At 41.3% G+C, this 6932-nt stretch overlaps 1 long non-coding RNA gene across 1 annotated transcript; it reads left to right on the plus strand.

Annotated features, from left to right (window-relative positions):
* Positions 1 to 668: 668 nt before the first annotated feature.
* On the plus strand, positions 669 to 6162 carry LOC137478090 (uncharacterized). Its single transcript, XR_011001391.1, has 2 exons — positions 669 to 1248; positions 4569 to 6162. It is a non-coding gene; the product is annotated as an uncharacterized lncRNA (long non-coding RNA).
* The last annotated feature ends 770 nt before the right edge of the window (positions 6163 to 6932 follow it).

Genomic DNA, 6932 nt, shown 5'->3' on the forward strand with positions numbered 1-6932 from the left:
TCTATATATGATGGGTTTTTTTGCTAAAACCAACATAATCTCAGGACTGTTTTGTTTCTTCATGCAGAGAGCAAATTGGATAATGTCCTGAGTCTGTGAGACAGCATAATAATACCACAAACTTGCATCCAGCCTCAACTTCTGTGATTCCTGGGTCAAAGCAAGATGCCAGTGTGCTAGAGTTCTGCTCTAATATATTAAGAAAAAGAAGGTTCTCACATTTCAGAACTATTTCATGCTGTTCATAAATGGCACAGGATTTTGTCAGGAGTTGTATTTCTCCCATAACCAGACAAGTCGTCTCTGCTTTCTGCAGCAGAGGCCACAACAAATGTTTACAGCTTTATTACCACCTACTTACATGCCTACATCAGCTTTTTGAGCGTCATATCCTAAAATCCAAGTTTACACGTACTTTTGAACCAGATGGAATTGAAGCACTATGTATGTGTTAACACAATTTGGTGGTAGCTGTTAATTTTACTGAAAGCAGAGGTTCTTCATTCTGCTGGAATGGCAGAATGGCATCTCCAACAGAGTCTGAATTTTGCTGCAGGGCTTCAGAGATCCCTGTAACATTTTGGTGATGCCTAGGGACCCTCTAGCCTGAGCTAGAGAAGCTCATGCTCTCCATCCTGGGAATAAAGTCAGCACCTAATTATAAAAAAATAAGCATAAAGTTGAACCAGTGACACTTATTTCCAGCCTCTAAAACCATAGAAGAGCTTTCACTGCTGACTGTCTTTTGAATTAATGATAATTGGATTTAAATGTGATAATACTTTGCTAATAGGATAGCAGGAGAGATCTGTGTCAAACAAAGTGTATCCAGGTGAATACTGACATTCACAGTGGCAACAAGTAACCTCTTAAAATACTGACATTAAAGAGAAACTGTCAGGGGGGTCATTTTTTGAAGGACAATCTGAGGGGGTTGTTTTGAAAAAACAAAGCCCAAGGCAATGGTGACATGCCTCAGGGTTATCTAAAGTGGGTCAGAATGGGGATAGGGAGGAAGCACGCAGGGCACACAGGAAAACTGCCAAGTGCTTGACCTTGCTCCTTTTCCTGAAGCAGGAGGATCAGCCTTCAGAAGTCTAGGAAATCCTGCCACAATTGAAGATAAATGGTTTTACTGAGCTTCCAGACAAAACCTTCTCAAATCTGCATATTGGAAGAAACAATAAGAATAATGGACCAAAAAAGTGTACCTAATGTTTCCCTTCACCTTCCCAGATGAAAAGCAAGGTATGTACAGGGTACTTTCAGGTTCCCATTTGTCAAAGTACTACCTAGAAGAGACTTTGGAAGCTCAGTGTTGGCTAAAATTCTGTATTGCATAGCTGTAGTTGTCCACATCTGGGCTCTGTAGCACTTTCAGCATTAGCTGCATATTAAGAAATGGTACTACTGTACTGGGGAAAGGAGGGAGAAGAGGGAATGAGAATACCAGTGCCTTTACATCCCAGCTCCAGCAAGCAAAACTAACTGGTTTTGCAAACAACCTTCATTGCTCTAAATTCATCCTAGAAGAGCTGAGGCAGAGGTCTGATTTCAGCAGCACCTGCAAACTAAATGAGAAAAGACTCTGCTGTTGATTGTTCTGTCCCATCATGAAGTCTCCAAATCAGCCCACATTTATTAATTAGCATCATTATGGAGTAAATATCTCTATTTAGTAAAACATGAAAAGTGCTTTGGCAATCCCATTTTAGGTCTAATCTAGACCTATCATTAGAGTAAGCTTTCAATTGAAATTCCATGGCATTTTTGTTGATCGTTTTTGTGATTTTTTTTTTAACTTGAAAGGTGCTCAGAGTACAGAATTCTTTAGTGAATTGGGTCCAAGAGCCATTTCATCATGCTCAAGGCAGATGTTATCAGGAAGGATCATTTGTATTGGCAGTCCTTCAAAGGTTACTTTCTAACCCTGCTCAAATCAGGTGAGTCCCAAAGAACTCCTACTTGATTCTGGCCATGGCTTCAGAGTCTGCAGCCACACAAGCTAGAAGAAGACTGTTAAATTTTAACAGATATTACAGTTTCTGTCTGATCTATTAAACTTGGGTAACCTCTGATTGGTAAATATGTATTTTTAGACATCTGCACATTAGTAAACACATGGAGACTGGTCAAAAAATTTCATCTCCCCTAGGGCTTAAATGCAACATTTTTAGTACAAAATTTGAATGATTTCATCTTTAATGGATTGTAAGATGCTGGTGCATTTTGAAAAAAACAGCAAACCTTATAAGTTAGCAATTATTTTTCTTTTTCATCTCTTCTCCACTCCCCTCCTCTCCTTGAAGGAATGAAAAATTTTGAAACACCAACAGCAATCATTTTGTGCAAGTTGTGAGGTACTCTTTTAACTCTGTGCTGAGCAGGTGACCCACTGTTCAGCAGCCCAGGAAACTGGTACAGACTCTGCCTGTCATCAGATTCAGGTTAAAAAAGAAATGGCAGTGCTTATTTGCACTTCTTTTACAAAATGAACTCTGTGGGTGAATCATTTAAACAAAGCACCAGTCCCAGCAAATATGTTAGTATTTAATTTACTCACAGTGGGTATTTAGAAATTTGCTCACGTGAGAGAGCAACTTGTGCCCTTTCTGCACTCTTGCGCCAGGGCTGCTGCAGCCTCTCCAGGCACTTTTGCCTGGGGGCTGGGGAGCCTGGGGGTGGGGAAGATGGGATCTGGGACTCCCTGCAATTGTAACTGCCAGAAACATTCCTTGTATTTCTCTTTGTGTGTCTGTGACATCATTGTTTGGTTTTCTGTTAAACAAAGCTGAGTTGAAGGGTAGAGGGGAAGGCTGGTGGGATGCCTTGGGCATTTCTTAGCCCTGGTTATTGCAGATTCAGAGGTCTGTTCCAGAGTGCTCCAAGGCACTGGCAATGCACAGCTTTGCTTTCTGTGGGGAGGTAGATCTACCATGCAGTCCCATCTCGTGGGCAGGTCTCTTGATTAGGGTGAAAGGCTGGAATCACATAAATTACAAATGGCATCTTCCCCATATCTAGGAAGGAGTAACATACCAGAGGGAGCAAGATCTTTTCATATGAGTTAGCTCAACTCTAAGATTTTGCTTATAGGAAAGAAAGGTCAAACATACTTGGTGGTTTTAGCCAACTTACTTTTACTTCTTTTCATTTTGAAAATATTTAGCACATATTTAATATGGCTTTGTAAAGCTGAGAATCCTCTTTCCCTGATATCTCCAGTCTTCCTTCCTGAGCATCAATTTTCTGAAACACATCACTTTGTCTAGCTTGTCACTGACTGAACATTAGTTATTCTAAAAATGCCCTCTTTGTGTCAGAAGGGATTTGGTCTGGCTGCCTGACAGAAGGCTGCAAGAAACAGCCCCCAGCTCTCTCTTGGTCTGTCTCACACCAGTGTGGAGCCCAGGCTGTCGCTACCCAGCCATCCTGCAGATAATGATGACAAGCTGTACCACCTTCACTTCTGAAAATTGCCACAGTCAAAGGAAGGATGTGAAGGATTTTCTGCTTTTCATAGAAGCTGGACATGCAGCAAAATGGGTGCTGTAACCTGCACGTTTGCAGCACACTGTAGCTGGACAAAGAGGCTGCACAGACCCAATCAGCGAACTATCTAGAAGATAAATGTTTGAACTGAGACAGGCTCTTCAGGCACTCTGTTCATGTGCCACACACTGCATGCACTGACAGCTGTCCCAGTGACACAGCGACCTAGAAATTGTGCTGCTCAGGTGCACGTGCTCCCACGCTCTGAGCTAGCTTGGAATACAAAAGGACTTCGTGAGCTCCTGTTCTGTGCCCATCATCCTGACCATCCTCTGTAGTCAGACTGAAGTAGGTACATATTCCACAAATTTACAAGTATTACTGAAGCTGGACATCATGGTTACAGCTGTAGTTTGGGAGATTTTTCCTTAAAAACTTTTGAAAACCTCAGCTTAAGAGATACACCAATACTTTCTCCCTGCAAAGACCAATACTGCAGGGCAACCCATGGAGAAATATTGCTCATATAGGACTTTCTTTTGCTATATTTTCTTTTTCAAATATATTTTTACTTCTTTAAAAATATATTTATGGTGTTCAGAAAGCATATCCACTGGTCTTCTCACTGGGGGATTTTTCTACCTGGTGACAATGCTATGCAAAATAATCTGCATTTTTTCCATTTTCTGAGGCCAAAAGAATGTAATGAAAATCATGACCTGAAAGATGCACCAAGATACTTAAATTCACTGGAACATCGGTCCCATTCAGGAATGTGTTTTATGAAGTATAAGAATATACTTCATATAGAATAAACCATTAACTAAAAAACCCTCCTCCTGTTTAAAGCCATTCTCCCTCATCCCATCACTATATTTAGATTAAAATCTAATTTGATTTTAAAGTTGGTATTGTTGGAATGTCCACAATAGTCCTTAGCAAATTGCTCCAGCAAGTCAAATGGTCAAAACTTTGCAATTAACTTCAAGCATTTATTATCACCTCCTATTTCTTGAATCTTGTCCCACAGATAAATTTCTGGTCGTTCTATTCTCATGTTTCTGATCTCTATGTAGGTACTGAAGAATCACAAGAGGTGGATGTTGACAGGGACCTCTGGAAGCTGTCAAGTCCAATTCCTCCACTCAGAGCAGCTGCAGCCAGGGCTGGTGTCCAGGGCTCTGCCTGGTCCAGCTTTGAATATCTTCGAGGGTGAATACTCCAGAATCTCTCTGGGTAATCTGTTTCAGTGTTTTACTACACCCAAAGAAAAAGTGTTCTCTTATGTTTAAGGGGAATTTTCTATGTTTCAGGTTTTGTCCATTGCCTCTGGTCCTGTCACTGCAGAGAAGAGTCTGACTCGTTCTTCTTTCCTTCTCACCACAACTATCAGGTATTTATCAACAATAATACAACGTTCAGTTAATTATTCCCTATGACCTCAAATTCTTTTCAGAACTCATTTCTTCCCCTTTCAATGACTGCTGCCTGGCTTCTCCGAGTTTGGACAAATTCATTCCCATTTGCAAAAGTACATTAATCATTCATCTTGTCAGCTAGTGCAGATTGAATTATAGCAGTGGATTTTCCTCTTTACAGTTTGCCAGTTTTCCATCTTTCTGGTAAATTGTCATAAATGAATTCAAATTTTTTTCTGTGAGATTTGCTGAGGTGGTTCAAGTGGAGGACCATAGGAAACTTGCTGAACTCTTGTTCTGAAATCCATGTTCCTAGCTGTGTAACAAGGGAGAATAACGAGAATGGAAAGAGGCAGAGGAAGAAGGGACACTGTTTGGATGACTGAATTTGGTGCGGGGCTTGGAACTTCATAATAATTTTCAGTCATTTATTATTCTTATTTGGTGATTCTAGACTAAGAGCAGATTTTACTTGCAAGATCTGGCAATGAGATAGTTACAACTTTTTAATACAGCTTTGTTATTCAAAAGAGAGATTAAGATAGAAATGAATTGACAGTCTACCCACAGTTGCACTTTACAATTCATAATGCAGTACACGAACAGGAACAGTCTATTCTATAAACTTGCTCAGGTTCCACAGATCTATAGATCTGTAATAGACAGGCCAGTGACTCAAGGAAATCCTGCTAAAAGATGCTGTAGTCATGGCTCACAAAAGCCCACTGAAGTCACGACCAATGAGTATGAGTCACGTCACTGTGAGCACCATGCCCCTCATCAGGCACCAGGCTTTTATCTGGTTTCTTTCCTCTTAGGGGGAACTTGAAAAATGCCTCACCTCCCAGGAAGATTGGTAACTGCTGATATGCAACCTTAGGTTGTTGAACTCAGTCTGAACCCAGTTTATTTTTATTTCTGCAGAGAGGACATGAATTCTCATTCTGACACCAGATCTGAGTAAGCAGATGCACCCCGTGTGATCACACGTGTTCTATTGCAGGAGGCAGCAGCTCCAGCACTTCCTCCCAGCCCTCTGTTCCTATATATATATTCCTGCATGGCATGGATAAGTTTGCATGGCATGTAGGAAAAGGATTGAGTGCCCTGGGGAAAAGTGTGTAGGAGGGAATTCTTCTCAGACAGCAGAGAGTCTGCAGTTCACAGCTGAGAAAGACCCTCCATTGATTAGCCACCTTTGTAGCAGCATTTTCAGTGGGTTTCTCTGTTGCTTCTGTTTCTCTCATAAAAACCAAAACTGCATATTTACCACAGAGACTGTCAGAAGCTGTATTAAACAAAAGAACACTTTAGAGAAACCACTAATTTTAGAATGATCATAAATATTTATACTAGACAGACCATAAACAGCACCTTAGAGACCATGCTCTGTTTATATAAATCCCTCCTAATTTAGAAAATGTTGAATTGATAGACTTAGACAGCCATAGCCAACAAATGCATATTTGAGAAAAGTGCTCTACAGTCTCCTGTGACCAAAATTTCCTCATTCATATAATATTCAGCTTTTGTTTCTGGTTAAACCTACTTATATGAGTTGCATGCCATATTTTTTAATAACACTCTATTCAGTGTGAGTGTTCACGTTAGAAAGTTTGCTCAGACCCAGACATTATAGCTGGCAGCAAAGAGGCAGGTCCTCCAGCCCTGCTCCCAGTCATGCAGAGGGTTTCTGGCTCAGGCTGGGTGTCCCTTGGTGGGCACAGGGCTCTGGGCTGCGAGGTCTGGGCACCAGGGACCACACAGGGCTGGAGGGTGGGCATACTGCAGCTGCCACCCTCCTGAGCTGCTGCAGCACAAACCAGGTTTTTCATTTACAGCATTCAAAGAACTACTGGGATTTTACAAGGTTCATAAGCACTGCTGTAACCAAAACCATTGGTCTGCTGAATGCAGATGAGAAAGAGCCTGGTTTACAGCTGTGTTTTACAGTGCCCTGCTCCTGTCACTGTCTGATTCCACAGGTCCAGCAGAAGGCAGGAAACATAAAGGTAGTGGAGG

This window comes from Anomalospiza imberbis, chromosome 8, assembly GCF_031753505.1.
Source record: "Anomalospiza imberbis isolate Cuckoo-Finch-1a 21T00152 chromosome 8, ASM3175350v1, whole genome shotgun sequence".
NCBI classification, from domain to species: Eukaryota; Metazoa; Chordata; class Aves; order Passeriformes; family Viduidae; genus Anomalospiza; species Anomalospiza imberbis.